This window comes from Melanerpes formicivorus, unplaced genomic scaffold, assembly GCF_026170545.1.
Source record: "Melanerpes formicivorus ecotype bairdi unplaced genomic scaffold, bMelFor1.0.p_v2 SCAF_42, whole genome shotgun sequence".
NCBI lineage: Eukaryota > Metazoa > Chordata > Aves > Piciformes > Picidae > Melanerpes > Melanerpes formicivorus.
The window spans coordinates 1,229,342-1,249,660 of record NW_027142394.1 but is presented as its reverse complement, the minus strand read 5'-3'; the positions used below and the strand labels follow the sequence as shown (position 1 = coordinate 1,249,660).

Below are 20,319 nucleotides of genomic sequence, written 5' to 3'. Positions count from 1 at the left end.
GTGGGGGAATGGATTGACGCTGGAAGATGGGAGATTCAGACTGGAGATGAGGAAGAAATTCTTTCCAGTGAGGGTGGTGAGACACTGGAACAGGTTGCCCAGGGAAGTCTTGGATGCCCCCTCCCTGGAGGCGTTCAAGGCCAGGTTGGATGAGGCCTTGAGCAACCTGGGCTGGTGGGAGGAGTTCCTGCTCATGGCAGGGGGGGTGGAACTGGATGATCTTTAAGATCCCTTCCAACTGAAACCATTCTTTGAATCTATGAACTTAGAGTGGAGCTTTAAGAGGACAGCAATGTTCCACAGCAGTGCATTGAACACGCCACGTGTGGATATTGCGTGGTGGTGACAGCAGATGAACAGTGCAGAGATATTGGAATTCCAGGAGCTGGTTATCAGTGAGCAGGTGCTGCAGTGTTAGTCTGTACCTTGCCCTTCAGCAGCTGATCCTGCTCTGGAAGGAAGGTGGTGTTCCTTTCGTGGTCTTTCCACTTGGAGGAAGTTTTTGGGTTTCTTCATCCCTTGCCTTTCCAAAGGGTACCTGGCACACTTGGTGGGATGTGGTGGTGGTGTAAGCCATGGCTGTCACTGGGACTGCTGCCTCTGTTGTGCTGCCTATGCAATCTTAGGTGGGACTGGAGTAGTGCCTCTGACACCAGGAGCTGGCAAAGCTAGAGGAAGGGAACATTGCACAGAGGAATAAGAAAGAGAAGGAGCTGGGCACATGGCCTTTCTTGTGACAGCTGCCTCAAGGAAAACCAGGCAGAGGGAAGGAGAAGCCAGGCAGAAATGGGCACAAACTGGAACACCAAAAGTTCCATCTGAACATAAGCCCTGCCAAAGCACAGGCCTGCCAGGAGAGACTGAAACAGTGTCTGGCAAACACTTGAACTGTTCTTCAATCTGTTATTTTGGGGGATCTGTTTTAGGACCTGCTGGTGTTGAGCTGCTAGGGGGTTGTGGTGTTTTCAGTAGTTGGAGTAGTGATGGTGTCTGCAGCTGGTGTGTGTGCAGTGTGAGAGGCTTTGGCTGTGAAGACAAGCAGCTTCTGCTTCCATGTCAGATTCACTGGGGCAGCATATTGCTTTTTCAAAGTGAAGGAGCACTGGGAATGTCTTGCCTCAGCGTGCATGGTGGCACTGGAACTTCAACTTAATGCTTTCTGCGTTCGGCCGAACCGTCGCAGCGCTTGAAAGTGGAAGCTCTGCCTGTAGTATCAAAGCCAGTTTAATAAATTAAACATTTTAAAGCTCTTCAGACATCATTTAAAGAAAACCCAAACTCTGGAGCTACAGTGATTCTCTTTCAAGTTGTTCTGACATGCGTTTGTGCTTCAGTTCTGACAGGAAGTGTCTTTTGAACCCCTTGATGAGTGCATATTTCCAGGGCAGCTATTAGAACCTGGAATTCCCGGCTCCTTCCAGAGCTGCAGATTTTATTTCTTCCCCCCACCAACATTAGCAGCTTCAAAAAGAGCAATTACTGAACTCCTTTGAATGTCAAGACAATGGCATGAAGCAATCATGATAGAGTAGTTTGGGGTTTTGTCTGTAAGATATCACCTTAACGTCTTGCTCCGCTGAGGTTTGTGTATCTATGAGAGGAAAAACCTCTTTGCCGTTTGGGTGCTGGAGCACTGGAACAGGCTGCCCAGAGAGGTGGTGGAGTTTCCTTCTCTGGAGACTTTCAAGACCCATCTGGATGTGTTCCTGGGTGATCCTGCTTTGGCAGGGGGTTTGGACTTGATGATCTCTGGAGGTGGCTTCCAACCTCTATCATACTGCGATTCGTTCTGTGATTGTCTGATGTGTGCTGGGCACAAATTCTCCAGTAATATTTGGGCTTCATTCATTCTGTGATTGTCTGATGTGTGCTGGGCACAAATTCTCCAGTAATATTTGGGCTTCATTCATTCTGTGATTGTCTGATGTGTGCTGGGCACAAATTCTCCAGTAATATTTGGGCTTCAATGTAAATTATTGCTCAGAGCTTGAGCCAGTCAGTCTGCCTTAGTGTTACTGAATTCAAGGCTTTGGTCAACGTTGCTCCATGTTTTCTTTTCTACTGCTACCACATGTGTGAATGAGATCAAAACCAAGGTAGGGTCTCATAGACATCATGGGGTGAGTTGAAGCCTCCTGAAGCTTTCTGTCTGTGAAAAATAAGGTCTTGATTATCTTGCCTGAAAGAGCACTGCTCCAGGGATGAGTCAAGGCATAGGTTGCAGGCTGCAGCATCTAACAGGTTGAGACATGAAAGTCATTAGGCTTCTGACTCGTATTACATGTAGTCTGAGGGCCAGAAGCCTAAAAGGAACCTTTCATCTGTGGGCCAGGTACCAGAGTCATCTTTCTTTGTGAGATTGAAAGGGTGATATCCAAACCAGCAGCTCTGGAGTCACTATGACCTGTTGGTGTGAAGGAGACCTATCCTGATAGAGCAGTCTCTGCTTTGGAGCACGTGTGCTCTTCCTTCTCCTTGTGGGTTTAGCAGCTTCTCATCTTGTACCTCTCTTTTTTTTCCTTCTCCTTCTTGAACAGTAGCAGAGTAGGCGTTGGAAAGAGTGCTCAAAAAAAAAGGCTTCCTTAAATGATATCAGGTAAAGACTTGTAGCTTGCAGGGATCATTTTCCAGCACTCCCTTCTTAGATCCCCAAAACTGGTTTGTGTGACTTGATATGTAAAGTGCCTGCTGCATCCATTCCTTCCTCCAGAGAAACCCAGGTGAGGCTCTAACAGCTTCTTGCTACTGATGCTGAGGCCTTGCCCTTTGCTGTGGGATGACCATTGTGGGGGCTTCTCTCAACTGCTCTTGTGACTGAAGATCCCAAGGAATCAGAGCCTGTCTGTTTGAAGCAATCCAACAGACAAGCAGCTTATCTGATAGGTGGGTTTGAACTGAGTGATCCTAGAAGTTTTAATCCTGAAGCTGAAATAATGCTAAAAAACAAACCCAATCATTGAAAAACCCAGCAGCAGAGAATTCAAAGGAGCCCAGTTACAGTCCAGACCTAGGAGAACTTGCTGTTTGCACAAGGAAGAGCCCATATGATGCTTTTCTTATCAGCAGGCTTCAGGTTCTCTGAAGCCACCAGTGAGCCCATGACACAGAGATAGGGTAGGATAGGATAGGATAGGATAGGATTGGATTAACCAGGCTGGAAAAGACCTTTGAGATCATCAAGTCCAACCTATCACCCAGCACCATCTGATCAACTAAACCATGGCACCTAGCACCCCATCCAGTCTCTTCTTAAACACCTGCAGTGATGGTGACTCCACCACCTCCCTGGGCAGCACATTCCAATGGCCAATCTCTCTTGCTGTGTAGAATTTCATCCCAACATCCAGCCTAAACCTCCTCAGGTGGTCTCATGCAGATGTATAATACAATTTTCCAGACTCAGGCTTCAAGAAAAGGAAATTAGAATCAGTCTATCTACCAAGAAGGCCTAATGTAAGGTCAGTCTGCTGAGAGAGATGGTGCTTCTCTTTAAATGCCTGAGGAAGGGGCAGGTGTCCTGTTGTGCAGTCTTCACCATGACTCTAGGCCTTGAGGCGTTCACCCATGCAAAGATTGTTCCTCCTGTTTGTCCAGCACTCATCAATATTTATCCATGTGTCCATGTGAATCAACCAAAGAAACAATTTCTGTTCTGAGGTGAGTTCTGTGGGTTTGGAATTTGGTCTGGTTTGCCCTCCTCTTCTCAGCAACTTTTGGTTTACTTCAAGCTGTCATATTTGCAGGTTCATAGAAAGAGAGATTGGCCATTGGGATGTGCTGCCCAGGGAGGTGGTGGAGTCACCATCACTGGAGGTGTTTAGGAAGAGCCTGCATGAGGCACTTGGTGCCATGGTTTAGTTGATTAGATGGTGTTGGGTGAGAGGTTGGACTTGATGATCTCGAAGGTCTCTTCCAACCTGGTTAATTCTATTCTATTCTCTGGAGTGATACCTGGGAATACTGAAATTATCTATTAAGGACCTCAGTGGAATAAATTTATTGTTATTATTTTCACAAAATCATAGAATAAGTTCATTTAGAACAGACCTTTGAGGTCACCAAGTCCAACCATTCTCCAGCACTACCAAGGCTGGTGCTAAACCATCCCACTCAGCACCACATCTCTGCCTCTTTGAAACACCTCCAAGGATGGCGATTCAACCACCTCCCTGGGCAGCCTGTGCCAGTCTTTGAGAACCCTTTCAGGGAAGAAGTTCTAATATCCAACCTAAACCTCCCCTGGTGCAAACTGAGGCTGTTTCCTCTTGTCCTATCACAAGTTACCAGGGAGAAGAGACCTCACGTGGCTCCGACCTCCTTTCAGGTTGTTGTAGAGAGTGAGAATGTCTCCCCTCAGCCTCATTTTCTCCAGACTAAACCACCTCAGCTCCTTCAGCTGCTCCTCTTCTCCAGATCCTCAAAATATTTCTATTTGCAAATACAGATTTAAAAAGCAGGGCCTTTTTGGACACTTTCCACTGCTCAGAAAAAGCCTCCAATTTTCTCTTCCAGGGAAGATGGAGCCAAGATGAGGCTCTGCCAAAGAAGCCTCCACTGCCCTGAGAGCTGAGGCACATCCATGCTGCCCCACTCTTCCTGTGGTCACCAGAGAGCCTGTGGAAAATGGGTTGTGGCTTTAGGATTTATGTTTATAAGGAGAGGCAGCACAGACCTGCTAGTTCTGATCCTGGACCCTGAGCAGCCTTCTCTCCTTCTTCCAGTGTGTCATTGTCTTGCAGCAGGCTTGAACTCTTTGCTTGGAGTCAGCATTCCTGTGTCTTCTCAGCCTTAATGCTGTCTGTGTGCTATCTACCAAAAGTCATTGTGCACCAGACACTCAGCTACCTGCCAGAACTGAATGGGAAGGTGCTTAGCTTTGATCATATGAGTACCAGCTGTCTGATATCTCTCTATCAGCAGTATCAGCAGTGTTGTCTTTCTCATAGGTTCAAAGCACCTGAACTTTTAATTAGTTCTGTTCAGGTCAGTGTGGACACCATGGCATTGGGTTTGCCACCTCCTGTATTCCCACCAAGGAATGGGAAGGTTTCCTCAAAGACCTTTCTTTGGAGAGGCTTTTGGGGGATCTGTTTGCATTGCTACATCTCCCATCTTGAGTTACTCCCTGCAGATGAAGATGGATTCTCCTTATAGAGTATTTCACAAGACTCCCAGATTTCTGCCCAGGGCTGTTTCAGGTTTTCATATGAACCAATCCATTCGTGTCCCAGTTTTCTTACCCAATCTTCGCTCTCAGCCCTCAGGGAAATTAAATTTCACACACTTGGATCCAGTTAGGACACTGGCATTTTATTATTATTGTTTTTTGTTATTGTTATTAGTATTTTGGGGGTGCTAAAGGTTTCTTTTGCATCAAGAGCAAAGAGCTACTCAGGAGAATGCCCAGACCGCCCTTGACCTTTATTGGCAGGTGTGAGTAAGCTTTGGTAGACCTCCAAGGACATGCCATGAATTAGGCAGGTCAGCACTGATTACCTGTTCCAGAGCTTTGGCAGTTTCTCCTGCCAAAGTTCCAAACTACATGGCCCTTAGTTCAAACTTCTGCAGGTTGCAACAACGTGCTGGAGCCTTCTGGTTCAGCTGGAGGTCTCTTGTGGAGTTCTGTACTCTGTGGAGGACTCTCTCTCTGCAACATCTTCACAAGAGCAGCCCTGTCACCTTTTTCCTGCTCACCTTGGATAGTACCTCTCAGACTGCTGCTAATTGTTTAAAGAAATCAATCCCAAGTTTTCTACTTCATGAGCAGTTGAGATGTTTTTTCACAAGCACTACTGACAGAATGAGTGGTATGGAATCTTTATTTATAGGGGGAGAAGAAAAAAATAGAGGTGGGCAGATTGAGATTGGATGTGAGGAAGAAGTTCTTCCCCATGAGGGTGGTGAGAGCCTGGCACAGGTTGCCCAGGGAGGTGGTGGAAGCCTCATCCCTGGAGGTTTTTGCAGCCAGGCTGGATGTGGCTGTGAGCAAGCTGCTGTAGTGTGAGGTGTCCCTGCCCATGGCAGGGGGGTTTGGGACTGGATGATGCTTGAGGTTCCTTCCAACCTTAACAATTCTATGATTTCCACCCTCTTTATTTGAATTCATCTTCTCTATCTCTGGAGGTGTTTGGTGGTCTTTCTAGAGTAGCAACCTCCAAGCCTAATGAGGTGGTGGTTGTTAAATAACCATGACACTGCAAGTAGTTGCAGTCTGCAGCAAACCTTGTGTGCCAGCTGCAAAGAGCAAGCTTCCCTGAGAGCTCTCCATAGCAGGCACCAGCTGGGTCAGCTCTGTTGGCCTCAGTGGTCCAAGATGCAGGGGTTTAATCTGTTGAAACATTCCTGGGAGGGGGGGAATAAGCAGGAGAAGTTGGCAGAGGCTCAGCTTAATCTTTGTTACCTATCCTGGCTTGCTCACCTAGTTATTCACCTTCTGTATTTCATCACTCCATTGCTGCATGGTCTTGTGGCAGGGGGAAGAGAGAGCTTGGAGCAGGGGAGTACATTGACTTCCCAGTTCAAGAGAGCAGGGGACTATTGGAGAGGGTCCAGCAGAGGCTACAAAGATGCTAAGAGGCCTGGAACATCTCTGTGAGGAGGAAAGGGCAAGAACCCTGGGGCCATTTATGCTGGAGAAGAGCAGCCCCAGAGGAGATCTGAGCAATGCTCAGTAAGAGCGAAAGAGTGAGGGGCAAGAGGCTGGGGCCAGACTCTTATCAGTGCTGTTTAGTGACAAGGGGCAATGGGCACAAACTGGAACCCAGGAGGATCCTTCTGAACCTGAGGAAAAAGTTCTTTGCTGTGAGGGTGCTGGACTCCTGGAACAGGCTGCCAAGAGGTTGTGGAGCCTCCTTCTCTGGAGAGCTTCCAAACCCACCTGGCCATTGTGATCCTGGGGCAAGCTGCTGTGGGTGACCCTGCTGAGGCAGGGGGGTTGGACTGGATGATCTCTGGAGGTCCCTTCCAACACCCAATGTTATGTAATTTTCTGTGTGTGGCTTTGTCACTGACCTGTTCTGTGACCCAAGATCTAACTTTGAGCTTTAGTTGCTTCCTACCAAGGGTAGCAAACCCACCTCCCCACCCCCAGTTTGTAAAATGCTTTGGGATGATGACTTAAAGTGTGCAAGATTGCCTTCTCCAAGCATAAACATTTATAGGTGCCTTTAAGTGAGATGGAAACAGTTGATCACCTTGGTACCATCAGTGTTAGTTAAAGATGAAATGTGGAATCACAAGGACCAAACTCTCAGTGCAGTTAGGCAGCACAATTGTGCTGGTTGGTGAAACCACATCTACAAACCTGGGGAGAAAACAGAACCAGAGCTGTGAATGATAGAATCATACAGTTGTTTTGGTTGGGAAAGACCTCTAAGATCATTCAGTCCAGTCATCAACCCAACACCACCATGGCCATTGAACCGAAGTGCCATGGCCACAGGTTTCTTCAACACCTCCAGGGATGGGACTCCACCACCTCCTTGGGCAGCCTGTTCCATTCCCTGACCACTCTCTCAGTCAATAGATTTTCCCTTTGTGCCTATATCAAGAAATTCAGAGAATTCACACAGCTGATACTGTCAAGAGAAATCTTTTGTAACATGCATCTGTCCACAAAGAGCTCAGAGGGGTAGTTTCAGTTCTGGCTGAGCCAAGATTAATTGCATCTCTAGGTGTGTATCTTCAGCTTGGTGTGTGCAATGCAATCAGAATGGCTCAGGTTGGAAGGCACCTTAGAGGTCACCTACTCCAACCTCCTGCCATGGACAGGGATGCTTCTCAAGTAGAGCTGGTTGCTCAAAGCCTTATCATAGTATCAGTCAGGGTTGGAAGGGACCACAAGGAACATCTAGTTCCAACCCCCCTGCCATGGGCAGGGACACCCTACACTAGATCAGCCTGGCCAGAGCCTCATCCAACCTGGGCTTGAACACTTCCAGGGAGGGGACATCCACAACCTCCCTGGGCAACTCATTCCAGAGTCTCACCGTATGTTCTTGATCGTGAGGTTCCATATTGACCTCAGTTTGCCCCTATTAATGATCACCACGGGTCAGTCCTCACTGTTGCTGTCACTGTTGTAAATCTTAGTCCTGCAGTGTGAACTTGCAAGGTCAGCAAGTCATTGCTGTTGCTTGTGGCTGGTGACTAGGTGGAAGAAGTGGCACGATGAGATGAGCAGGTTTTCACATCATCTGATCAGTAGTAGCTGGTGGTGAGTCACCACTGCAAGGGGCATGGAGCTGGGGTTGCTTAGCCTGGAGAAGAGGAGGCTCAGGGGAGACCTTGTTGCCATCTACAACTACCTGAAGGGAAGTTGTAGCCAGGTGGGGTTGGTCTCTTCTCCCAGGCAAGCAGCACCAGAACAAGAGGACACAGTCTCAAGCTGCACCAGGGGAGGTTTAGGCTGGAGGTGAGGAAGAAGTTCTTCCCAGCAAGAGAGCTTGGCCATTGGAATGTGCTGCCCAGGGAGGTGGTGGAGTCACCATCACTGGAAGTGTTTAGGAAGAGCCTGGATGGGGTGCTTGGTGCCATGGTTTAGTTGATTAGATGGTGTTGGGTGACAGGCTGGACTTGATGATCTCTGAGGTCTTTTCCAACCTGGTTAATTCTGTACTCTGTATATCTTCCTGTTCTAAGGGTCAGTAAAAGTGGGTTTGGGTATTAGTTATTTGGAAAATAGAAGTAGTGGATTTCTGCTTGTTCAAAGGTTTTGCACTGGAAGGTGTAAACTGACTGCAAAATCCAGACAGAGGGTTGATAGAGTACTCTTTGCACATGCACAGACCTGGAGAAAGTAGATGTGCAACCTTTATATTGCAGGGGTTGATGCTGTGCTTAACTAGGACACGTCCCTGATGGAAACGTTCAGGGGAGTGAACATCTGCATTCAGGAATGTCACAAAGCAGCTCCTCATTTGTGAGGCTAGTAGTCCTCTGAATTAACAAACAATTTTCTTGAGGGGCAAGAAGGAAATCCATATCCATATTGTCAGTCCAACTCACAGATTCATAGAATGGTTTGGGTTGGAAGGGACATTAAATACCACCCAGTTCCAACCCCACTGCCACGGGCAGGGGCACCTCCCACCAGCCCAGGTTGCTCATCCAACCTGGCCTCAAACACCTCCAGGGAGGAGGCATCCAAAACCTCCCTGGGCAACCTGTTCCAGTGTCTCCCCACCCTCACTGGAAAGAATTTCTTCCTCATCTCCAGTCTAAATTTCCCCTTCTCAAGCTTCAGACCTAGACTTGTGTGAGTTTGTCTGTGTTGGATCAGGCTGTAAACCGTGGAGAGGGAAAGTTATCCATAGGTAGTTGAAGGGTCTGTGCTCTGAGGAACCCTTTCATTGCAAAAGATGGTTGATATCAGCTCCATGGAGAGAAATTTGTCAGTGAGGAACCATTTGTTGTGGTAGTGTTTGCACTTTTCTCCCCAGCAGCAGGGCTACGTAAACCAGGCTGAAGGCACCCATGCAGTATTCCTCATTTTAACCAAACAAGAAGACACTTGGGAAGGTAAAAAAGAGTGCTGAGTCTGTGGGTCTTGCTGGTCTGCAAAGGAAAAGCCCTTAGAAAGGCACTGAGGTGGCACTGAGGCGTTGTGGTTCTCAGCCAATTCTGATAGCGTCCAGGTCTGAACCACGGGCTTGAGGTGCGGTGGTTTGTTCTGCCTTCTGCTGTACTCAGGCCTTGCACGCAGGAACAGTTAGCACTGGGTTCTGCTCCTGCTCCCACACATAAACTGTTTGTATTTCATTAGTCTCTCACAAATTGCAGTGTAGTTGCTAGGCAAATTGGCATCCAGCACGCACGTAATAGCAGGAGTAAACACTTGGCTTCCAGTTTTACCGTCAACACCCGGCCACCTCTTGGGTGTGTTTGGAGCTTTAGGATATAGATTCCAATTTCTGGCTTACTTCTTTCTGGTAATGATCAAACCTTCTGGCTGGGTTTCATCCTTGCAAGTCTGCTTGCCACTTAGGGAGGTGTTTGCAAGGGTTGCGTAGGAAATGGTGGAAAGCGTTTAGGACCTGCAGGTGATCTGCGCTTGGAGTGCAAACAACAGCTACGCTCGGAGCTGGCCAGGGGAGTGCCACCAGGTCCCCTTCTGTGGATGTTTCCTCTAACCTCCCTGGGCTGCAGTTTATTCAAATGCCATAGCCAGACAGCTGTCCCATGGCAAGATTTATTTTTCCTTTGTCTTTTCTTCTCCATCTTCTTTCCCCCTAGTCTACAACGTCGCTGTTTCTGACTCCTGGCCTTGAATATATTTCTCTGCTCTGGTGAGACCCCACCTGGAGCACTGTGGCCTGTTCTGGAGCCCCTGTTACAAGAAGGCTCTGGAGGTGCTGGAATGTGTCCAGAGAAGGGCCACGAGGATGAGCAGAGGGCTGGAGCTGCTCTGCTATGAGGACAGACTGAGGGAATTGGGGTTGTTCAGTCTGGAGAAGAGAAGGCTCCCAGGAGGCCTTCTTGTGGCCTTCCAGTATCTGAAAGGGGCTACAAGAAAGCTGGGGAGGCATTTTTAAGGGTGTCAGGGAGTGATAGCACTAGGGGGAGTGGGGCAAAACTGGAAGTGGGTAGCTTCAGACTGGATGTTAGGAAGAAGTTGTTCCCCATGAGGGTGGTGAGAGACTGGCACAGGTTGCCCAGGGAGGTGGTGGAGGTTTCATCCCTGGAGGTGTTTGCAGCCAGGCTGGATGTGGCTGTGAGCAACCTGCTGTAGTGTGAGGTGTTCCTGCCCATGGCAGGGGGTTGGGACTGGCTGATCCTTGAGGTCCCTTCCAACCCTAACAATTCTATGAATCTTAAATCTTCTGTCCCCATTCTGCTCTGAGCATCACCCCTGCCTCTGTCACCTGGAATCCTTCATCGATGTGTCTTCATTTCTTTTTCATCTACACTTTCCTGTCTCTGTTGGAGGGAGCTCACAGGTGATTTTAACCTGACCAGATCAAGGCACATTGCTTGCTTGCTTGTCTCTTTCTTCCCCACACATCCTTGGGGTTCTGTCTCCTGTTAATGGGGAACTTCCTTTGAGTAGTTGAGCAGCTAACATACTTTAGAACTGTCTAAGATGATGCTTTCATTCATAGTGACATCAGTGGAATGGATGCTCTGAGGCTCGTTGATATTGATCTCTCTCATTGAGTCTCTGCATCAGTAATCAGCTGTGATGTGTGCATTAGCTTGGGTCTGTAGGACTCCCTAGCACAGTTGTCTCTGCACCTTCTTTGGACAATTTTCTAGGCTCTTTCATAGAATCATAGAATTGTTCTGCTTGGAAAAGGCCTTTAAGATCACCCAGTCCATTCTCTAACTCTACCAAGGCTGGAGCTAAACCCTGTCCCTCAGCACCACATCTCTGCCTCTCTGAAACATCTCCAGAAAGGGGGATTCAACTGCCTCCCTGGGCAGCCTGTTCAAGTCTTTGAGAACCCTTTTAGTGAAGAATTTTCTTCTGATACCAAACCTAAACCTCCCCTTGTGCAACTCGAGGCCATTTCCTCTTCTCTTGTTCTATCACTTGTCACTAGGGAGAAGAGACCAAGCCCGACTTGGTTCCTACCTCCTCTCAGGGAGCTGTAGAGAGCAATGAGGTCTCCCCTCAGCCTCCTTTTCTCCAGACAAAACACCCCCAGGTCCCTCAGCTGCTCCTCATCAGCCCTGTTCTCCAGACCCCCAGTTTCGCTGCTCTTCTCTGGAGCTGCTCCAGCACCTCAGTGACTGCTTCAGAGAGCCAACATTCAGCATCATGCTGAGCTGGGAGGTATTCATCATGGCATGCTTTGTAGGGGCACATTCTTTAGGAAAGCAGTGAGCTCACAGTCACCTTTCCCATCCAGTCCTTCCACTGCACAGCGCCTCGTAGCAGACACTGGCCTGGCTCAGGTGCTCAGAGCAATCTAGAGCAGTGCTCCACCTGGACTCGTTTATCCTGCTTCCAGCTAACTCAGCTGTGCCCATCTGGTACCCAAGCTCATTACAGAGGAGCCATCTTTGCTGTTTCCACACACTGCTGTGTTCTGCAGAGCAGGCACTCAGTGGAGGAGACAGACACTGACCCTTCGGGGTGCTTGGTGCCATGGTTTAGCTGATCAGATGGTGTTGGATGATAGGTTGGACTCGATGGTCTCAGAGGTCTCTTCCAACCTGGTCTGGTCTATTCTATTCTATTCTATTCTATTCTATTCTATTCTATTCTATTCTATTCTATTCTATTCTATTCTATTCTATTCTATTCTATTCTATTCTATGCCTTTCCATTCCTTTCCTTTCCATTCCATTCCTTTCCATTCCATTTATTCTATTCTGTTTCCATGAATCAACTCTCTGTTTGTGGGGCTTAAAAAGGTGAAGGTAAGAGGAGCCATGTTCATAAGATGAGGTGGATGAGCACAGCTGTGTTAAACGCAGTGGGATATACTTCAGCAGCTCATCAGATTATAAAGATAAAAGAGTTCTGGGCCACTCAGTCCAAGAAGGACATTGAGTGGCTGGAGTGGCTCCAGAGAAGGGCAACAAAGCTGGGGAAGGGTCTGGAGAACAGGGCTGGGGAGGAGCAGCTGAGAGAACTGGGGAGGTTGAGTCTGGAGGAGACTGAGGGGAGACCTTATTGCCCTGAAAGAAGGTTGGGATCCATGTGGGGTCGGTCTCTTTTCTCTAGTGTCAGGTGATAGAATAAGAGGAAATGGCCTGAAATTGTGCCAGGGGAAGGTTAGGTTGGAGATGAGGAAAAATGTCTTTGCTGCAAGAGTGGTCAGGGATTGGAACAGGCTGCCCAGGGGGGTGGTGGAGTCCCCATCCCTGGAGGTGTTGAAGAAATGTGCGGCCATGGCACTGTGGGACATGGTTTAGTGCCCATGGGGGCTTAGGTTGATGGTTTGACTCAGTGATCTTAGAGGTCTCCTCCAACTGAGATGATTCTATGATTCTGTGATTAATTCTACCTCTTAGACCCCGGTGGGGTTTTCATGTTGTGTGACATGCCAGTCAGTCAAATGCAAGCATAATTGTTCTTCAAGTGACCTACTAAAATGCCATTCAATTCAAATCCATGGCTGTGCTCTCACACAGGCCAGAGCTGAAAGGGCAAAAGCCCTTTCCGTGTGGAGCGCATTGCAGGTAGAGCTGTCCCCAGCTGCATGAAACACACAGGGAACAGGAGCGACTGAAGTCCCAGCGCAGCAACATGTGGCTTGCCTTCAGCTCTTGCTGACAGGGAGGGAGATGGGGAGAGATAAGCTGCATCTCCCAGCACCACACCCAAACCCTTTGCATTCCTTGCCTGAGAAATGGCTCCCAGTCACTTCTGGTGGTGTAGAAGGCTGCGGTGCCCGGCGCTTGCCATAACTGTGTCACTTCGGAGGCAAATGATGGATTGCCTCCTTCCACACCCCAGAAGTCTTCTTTGTGCTGTAATTAAGAAATAAAGTGTTGCAATGCTGAATTGGAAATATTTTGTGCCATACAATGAATTTGTTTTGTTAGGTTGCCTGGGTGTAATTGCAACAAACTCAGGGTGTTAAACCCTCGTCACGGGGGGCAATGGTTTCCTGCCCCAGTGCCAGGGACTGCTTTGCTTAGCAGCTCCCATTGCTGTTTTATCTCCAGCAGTGGTGATTCTGCTCCTGCAAAACTTTTTATTCCCTGCATCACACTGTGAGTTACAGCTGTGTGGGAATTCTAACCTCAAAGCCCAAACAGTAGGGAGCTCTGCCATGCCAGAGAGCAGCGTGGTTTAGCTTTCCCCCCAACCTTGTCAGCGAGGCAAGGGGAAGAAGCTGCTCCAAACACTGAAGGTCTGCCAGGCCCCCTTCTCCCCACCTGAAAATTGATCCCTGCTGAACACTTTAGAGAGCCCTTGGGGTCTTCAAGCTTACATAAAAAATGAAAGTGCTTCCTGGCTCAGAGCAGCACAAGCAGTCAATACAGCAGAGAAAAATGGTCTTTTAAGTGTTTCCCATTGAAGCCATTATCTTGAGGGCCATGTGTGATGCTTCATCAAAGCATCATCCTCTGTGATACATGGGGGAGAGGGTGAGTGGGATTTCAGAGGAAATGCTGCACTGCTCTCAGTGCCACAGGACAGGCTAAATGTGATACAAGCCAGAAAATGAGAGCTGCAGAAGAACTGATGTGTTCCTGCTCTTAACAAATTGGATTCATATTTTACATGTTGGGAAGAAGCAAATGGTTCAGGAGAAGTTTTGAGTGTTTCTATTGTAGGTATAAGAGGCCTCTTGGGCATCTCCTGCAAAATTGCTTTGGTTTTGATCAGAATACAAACTTCCAGATGTGGTTTTGTGTTGTGATGCTAAAGAAAACATAAAGGAGGGGAGAAAACTCAGTGTTGGTTCCATCAATGGGTTCTAGTCTTGTTTGGAGGGGAGTAAAAATCAGTGTTGGTACCATCAATGGGTTCTAGTCTTGTTTGGAGGGGAGTAAAAATCAGTGTTGGTACCATCAGTGGGTTCTAGTCTTGTTTGGAGGGGAGAAAAATCAGTGTTGGTGCCATCAATGGGTTCTAGTCTTGTTTGGAGGGGAGTAAAAATCAGTGTTGGTGCCATCAATGGGTTCTAGTCTTGTTTGGAGGGGAGGAAAATCAGTGTTGGTGCCATCAATGCATTCTAGTCTTCTTTGGAGGGAAGAATAGAATCATAGAATCAATAAGGTTGGAAAAGACCTCAAAGACCATCAAGTCCAACCTGTCACCCAACACCTCCTGACTACTAAACCATGGCACCAAGTGCCACATCCAATCCCCTCTTGAGCACCTCCAGGGATGGTGACTCCACCACCTCCCTGGGCAGCACATTCCAATGGCAAATTCCTCTCTCTGTGAAGAACTTTCTCCTCATTTCCAGCCTAAACTTCCCCTGGCACAGCTTGAGGCTGTGTCCTCTTGTTCTGAAATATCAGTGTCTGTACCATCAATGGATTCTAGCCTTATTTGGAGGGAAGAAAACTCAGTGTTGGTGCCATCAATGCATTCTAGTCTTGTGTGGAGGGAAGACTAGAAGCATAGAATCAATAAGATTGGAAAAGACCTCAAAGATCATCAAGTCCAACCTGTCACCCAACACCTCATGACTACTAAACCATGGCACCAAGTGCCACTTCCAATCCCCTCTTGAACACCTCCAGGGATGGTGACTCTACCACCTCCCTGGACAGCACATTCCAATGGCCAACAGCTCTCTCTGTGAAGAACTTTCTCCTCATTTCCAGCCTAAACTTCCCCTGGTACAGCTTGAGACTGTGTCCTCTTGTTCTGAAATATCAGTGTTGGTGGCATCAATGGATTCTAGTCTTGTTTGGAGGGAAGAAAACTCAGTGTTTGTATCAGCTAGCTTTGTTGGGTGAGGCAGGGAGAGAGCTGGACTTGCTCTATCAGGAGCTAGGCTAGTGCTGAGTTTCTGGTTCTGGTGAGCAAATGCCAGAACTATTAAGTTTTTAGGGTTTTTCTGATCTTTTGCATGGTTGCACTAATAGCTTATCTGCTTTTCTTAGAACAGCAGGAAAGGAAAGTCTCTTGATTTGTGTTGTTCTGAGATTGCAATATTTACTCAGCAACAGAGTGGTTTGGGTTTTTTTCTCAGCCTATGTGGCTAGGAGCTGATGGTTTGCTGTTGGAATTGCTTTAGAGCCTTATGGTTGCCATCCTGGATCCAAAGGATCACAGGGATATGGGTAGGTTATATACAATAAACCAGAAAATAAATCAGATTTAAGTTCAGCCTAGAGGAGGGAAGACTCTGGGGAGACCTTTCAGCTGCCTTTCAGTTCCTGAAGGGATCCTTCAGGAAGGCTGGAGAGGGACTTTTCATGAAGGTGTCTAGAGACATGGCAGGGGGCAATGGTTTGAAGCTAAGGGAGACCAGGGTTAGACTGGAGCTGAGGAAGAAGTTCTTTAGCATGGGGGTGGTGAGACTCGGAAATTGGCTGCCCAGGGAGGTTGTGGATGCCCCCTCCCTGGGGACATTCAAGGCCAGGTTGGATGAGGCCTTGAGCAGCTGAATCTAGTTGAGAGGTGTCCCTGCCCATGGCAGGGGGGTGGCAGTAGATGATCTCTGAGGTCCTTCCAACCTAAGCCATTCTGTGATTTGTTTCCAGCAGTACCAATAAATCAGAAATGTTACTGAGGAAGCCAGAATGTGGGTTTGGAGGGCAAGGGGAAAGAGCAAAGCAGCAGCAGATTTTGAACACAGCTGAGCTGTCACATGCACATCCTTCACAGTATCACAGAATCACCAAGGTTGGAAAAGACCTCAAAGATCATCCAGTCCAACCTGGCACCACAGACCTCATGACTAAACCATGGCACCAAGTGCCACATCCAATCCCCTCTTGAACACCTCCAGGGATGGGGACTCCACCACCTCCCTGGGCAGCACATCCCAATAGTTAACAACTCTCTCTGGGAAGAACTTTCTCCTCACCCCCAGCCTAAACTTCCCCTGGCATAGCTTGAGACTGTGTCCTCTTGTTCTGGTGCTGCTTGCCTGAGAGAAGAGACCAACTCCCTCCTGGCTCCAACCCTCCCTTCAGGGAGTTGTAGACATCCTTTGGGGCGTCCTCCATTTCCTCTGGTGAAAGGTTTGCTTAAATAAACTCAGCAGTAGGCAGTGGGTGTGTGCCTTTGCACAACAACATCCACCCAGGTGCTTTCTTGGCCAGGGTGATCCTGAAGGCAGAGTGCTGTCAACATTCCTAATTGGTTATTACCCAACACCGCACACCCTCCAGTGTCTTGGGACAGCAAAACACTTTTTACCTAGCCTTCCTACATGAATAATGGAGCACTTCAAATGTTCATCCAATTATAATCAGCCTCCTCTCATGACTAAGGGTTGCCAAATGCAATTGGACATACTTCTGACATCGAATTTCAGGCTCTATCTGTGTTGGAAGGGTTTAGTCATAATTCTTGACTTCTGGGGAGAGATTAGATAACACCATGGTGGTAATTTATCCAGCCTCCAAAGCTATTGTTTGCTCACTTCTGCTATGAGAGGCTTCTTTGCTAACAGGATCATCCCAGAGCTTTAGCACAATGTGGCTGAATTTTGTGTATGTTGTGCTTGGAGCTTAGCATATGGAGCTGCTTATGCACTGCTTGGAACAATCACATGGTTTGCTTGTTCAGGTGCTGTGGATACAGCAGCATCTGACTGAACTCACCAACCAGCACAGTATCACAGTCACAGTATCACAGTATCACTAAGGTTGGAAATGACCTCGAGGATCATCGAGTCCAACCTATCAACACAGACCCCATGATGAGACCATGGCACCAAGTGCCACATCCAGTCCCCTCTTGAACACCTCCAGGGATGGGGACTCCACCACCTCCCTGGGCAGCACATCCCAATGACAAATGACTCGCTTGGTGAAGAACTTTCTCCTCACCTCGAGTCTAAACCTCTCCTGGCACAGCTTGAGACTGTGTCCCCTTGTTCTGGTGCTGCTTGCCTGGGAGAAGAGGCCAACCCCTTCCTGGCTACAACCACCTTTCAGGTAGTTGTAGAGGGCAATGAGGTCACCCCTGAGCCTCCTCTTCTCCAGGCTAAGCAACCCCAGCTCCCTCAGCCTCTCCTCACAGGGCTGTGCTCAAGGCCACTCCTCAGCCTTGTTGCCCTTCTCTGGACACCTTCAAGTGTCTCAATGTCCTTCTTAAACTGAGGAGCCCAGAACTGGACACAGGACTCAAGGTGTGGCCTCAGCAGTGCTGAGCACAGGGCACAATGACTTCCCTGCTCCTGCTGGCCACACTATTCCTAATGCAGGCCAGGATGCCATTGGCCTTCTTGGCCGCTTGGGCACACTGCTGGCTCATGTTTAGGCAGCTGTCAATCAGCACCCCCAGGTCCCTCTCTGTTTGGGAGCTCTCAGCCACCCTGACCCCAGCCTGTAGCTCTGCATGGGATTGCCATAGCCAAAGTGCAGCCCCTGGCACTTGGACTTGTTGAATGCCATCCTGTTGGCCTCTGCCCATCTGTCCAGTCGGTCGAGTGAACACGTGAACAGTTAGCCTCTGAACTTTTGACTGTATTTATCTTCCTCTTCCAGCTTTTCCCAAACGTTTTTCTGCCCACCATGCTTGTCAGCATCTGATTTCTGACTTGGTTTGCTTCATGTCCTCCAGGACCTGAAAGGGGGCTGCAAGATGATCCTTGAGGTCTCTCCCAACCTTAGTGATACTGAATACTGAATATACTGAATGCTGAAAAGCTGGGGAGGGACTTTTGACCAGGGCTTGTAGGGATAGGATGAGATGGAATGGATTGAAGCTGGAAGAGAGGAGATTGAGACTGGAGATTGGGAAGAAATTCTTTGGAGTGAGGAGGGTGAGACACTGGAACAGGTTGTCCCAAGAGACTGGGGCTGCCCTCTCCCTGGAGGTGTTCAAGGCCAGGCTGGATGAGGTCTTAAGCAACCTGGGCTGGTGGGAGTTGTCCCTGCCCATGGCAGGGGGTTGAAACTGGATGATCTTTAAGGCCCCTTCCAACCCAAACCATTCAATGAACCTATGAATACCTTACAAATCCTCTCAAACACAAAATCCTCAGCTTTGCAGAATATTCTGTTACTGTAATTGGTTTGACTTTTCTCTACCACCTCCTTCCATGAATAAGTCCCTCTGAATCTTAATCCTCCCCCTGGCCTTCCAAACCCTGCTGTGGATGTTTCATGAGGGTGTCTAGAGACAGTGCAGGGAGGAGATGATTTGAAGCAGTTCTGATGGCAGTTTCCAGTGCTGTAGGGAGTCGCCTTGGCTGCAGCACACTGCTGCAGAGGAGAGCCCTGTGATGGTGACCTCCTGGTATGAAATGGGACATAGAATCATAGAATCAGAGTGGTAGGGGTTGGAGGTGACCTCTGGAGCTCATCCAGTCCAACCCCCCTGCCAAAGCAGGCTCACCCAAAGCAGGTCACAGAAGAACACATCCAGGTGGATCCTGAAAGCCTCCAGAGAAGGAGACTCCACCACCTCTCTGGGCAGCCTGCTCCAGGGCTCTGCCACCCTCACAGTAAAGACAGAACAATGAAGAACATCTAACAGGCTTCTGTGCCATGCAACAAAGCATAAAGCTGGTAGTGCAGTTCTCATTCCAAGGTGAAAGTTTAGGCATGTTGTTCTCCAAACCTGTCCCTGAGCCTGCAGAGGCTCTGCTCTTCCCCCTTGGGACACCTTGGCTATGGATCTTCCAGGAGTGTTTCTCCCACAGGCTCTTTCTGTTGCTCTGAAGGGCCTCAGGAAGGACTCTGTCCATTGGCCTTGCATGCCTGAGTATTTTTGTTTGCAGTGTGCTTCTGCTGGGAAAGGTGAGAGGTGATGAAGGCTGTGTCAGCTGGAAATTGCAAAGGAGGCTGCAGACAGAGCCAAATAAATGGGGTGAGGGCCTGAAAAAAGGAGTCAGTGAAATCTAGCTCTGGTAAAGGTCACATTTGTTGTACACATTGCTGACTAAAGCTCTGTCTGAGAGGAGGGCACATCCATCACAGCACACAGTGTTTATTTTCCCAGTGACAAAACACTTGTGGTGGTGAAGGGAGCAGGGTGGGTGGTGCTGGCTCCCCCAGTAAGTGGCTGTGCATGCTTCAGCCAGCAGGAATGTGTTCCTGACAGCATTCCCTCCTGCAGGGGCTGAGGTGAAGCCCCTTCTTTGTCTCCTGCAAGTGTCCAATGATAAAGAAATTGTAAGGCAGTGATGTGCTCCCAAATCCACATGTGGAAATTAGTTTTACCTCTGCTCACAGACTCTGAGGAGCAAAGGTGTCCTGGCTGACCGGGAGCCTGCAGAGAAGCCTGAGCTGCTCCCCACAGTCACACACCAGCTTTTTCTCTGTCACTCAGGACTGCTTAGCAGAGGGGTGCTCCATGGGGATCAACCAGCCCTTGGAGCAGATTGGAGAAATACCCTTCCTTCCTTCCTTCCTTCCTTCCTTCCTTCCTTCCTTCCTTCCTTCCTTCCTTCCTTCCTTCCTTCCTTCCTTCCTTCCTTCCTTCCTTCCTTCCTTCCTTCCTTCCTTCCTTCCTTCCTTCCTTCCTTCCTTCCTTCCTTCCTTCCTTCCTTCCTTCCTTCCTTCCTTCCTTCCTTCCTTCCTTCCTTCCTTCCTTCCTTCCTTCCTTCCTTCCTTCCTTCCTATCCTTCCTTCCATTCCTTCCTCTTCCTTCCTTCCTTCTTCCTTCCTTCCTTCCTTCCTTCCTTCCTTCCTTCCCTTCCTTCCTTCCTTCCTTCCTTCCTTCCTTCCTTCCTTCCTTCCTTCCTTCCTTCCTTCCTTCCTTTCCTTCCTTCCTTCCTTCCTTTC

The 20,319-nt window shown here is 48.5% G+C and overlaps 1 protein-coding gene across 1 annotated transcript in view; it reads left to right on the top strand.

Moving 5' to 3' along the window:
• The window catches only part of KCTD1 (potassium channel tetramerization domain containing 1), a 113,252-nt gene that overhangs the window by 56,249 nt on the left and 36,684 nt on the right, over window positions 1–20,319 (top strand).